Genomic DNA, 1,205 nt, shown 5'->3' on the forward strand with positions numbered 1-1,205 from the left:
TTCTAATTGGCTTACTGAGTGTTTCACTTCCTTCTTCATTTCAGCCTGAGGATTCCTCAATATTTGTAACTCTTTTCTGAATTCATTCAAAAGTTTATCCCTATCTTCCTTCAGTTCTTTGATTTCTTTATGTGTTCTTTCAATTCACTGAATTCTTTTATCATTTTTATAATTTTTCTTTTGAGTTGCATGTCCTGTGTTATCTCTAGGGGGTTCTCATTGTACTCCTCTACAGGAATGTTGGTACTTGGTGGGGATATATTATTTTGGTTTTTCATGTTATTATTTTTTCTCTGTGACTTTTACATGTGGATTTCTTTTGTAATTTCTGATTCTTGTGTGAAATTCAAACTTTCCTTTGTTGAATTTTGGTCAGCTTCTTTTTGTACACTTTATGTGCCTTTGTGGTTTACTTGTTGGGCATGAAAAACTGGTTGGTCTAGGCTTCAGGTTCTGAAGGTTAATTTTATATTGGAGTGGCCAAATTGCTTTCGTCTTCAGAAGTCCCCATAGAGGCCCAAGTCAGATGAGGATCAGATGCTCTCAGGCTTTCTCCAAAAGTCTGAATCCCTCCAGGAAATATTCTGGCCTCAGGAATTTGGAGGCTGTGCTGGCCTGGGAGCAGGGCCCAAGAAAGATGCTGGTCCCAGGAAGCTGTTGGCTTTGCCACCCAAGGATGCAAAGGGAGGTGGTGGTGGGACCAGGCCCAGAGGGCTCCTGGGGACTGCAGGGAGAAATTGGGTTGGCCTGGATGCAAAGGATCTGGAAGCAGTGGGGAGTCTGGACCAAGAGGTCAGCCCAGGCGTCTAGGGTGCCAAGACTAAAAATGGGCCAGTACCTAGGGCAGGAGGAGAGTTGGGGTCAGGGAGCTGGGAGGGTGAGTGAGGCTGGGAAAGTCAAGGCTGATTGGGTGCCACGGGGCTTACCCAAGAAAACTGCTGGCACCAGGAAGCTGAAAGCTATGCTTCCCAGGGATGCAAAGGGAGGTGGGCCAGAAATGTTTTATCAGTATCAGCTGAAGAGCCTTGTGTGTGTGTGTGTGTGTGTGTGTGTGTGTGTATGTACACCTGTGTGTGAGGGTCCTTGCCTATACAGACATGTCTGGATACCAGAGACTGATGTCAAGATCACTTCTCTACCTGCATTTATCTATCTATCTATCTATCTATCTATCTATCTATCTATCTATCTATCATCTATCTATC

The sequence above is a fragment of the Nannospalax galili genome, unplaced genomic scaffold (genome assembly GCF_000622305.1).
Source record: "Nannospalax galili isolate Female #2095 unplaced genomic scaffold, S.galili_v1.0 scaffold604, whole genome shotgun sequence".
NCBI lineage: Eukaryota > Metazoa > Chordata > Mammalia > Rodentia > Spalacidae > Nannospalax > Nannospalax galili.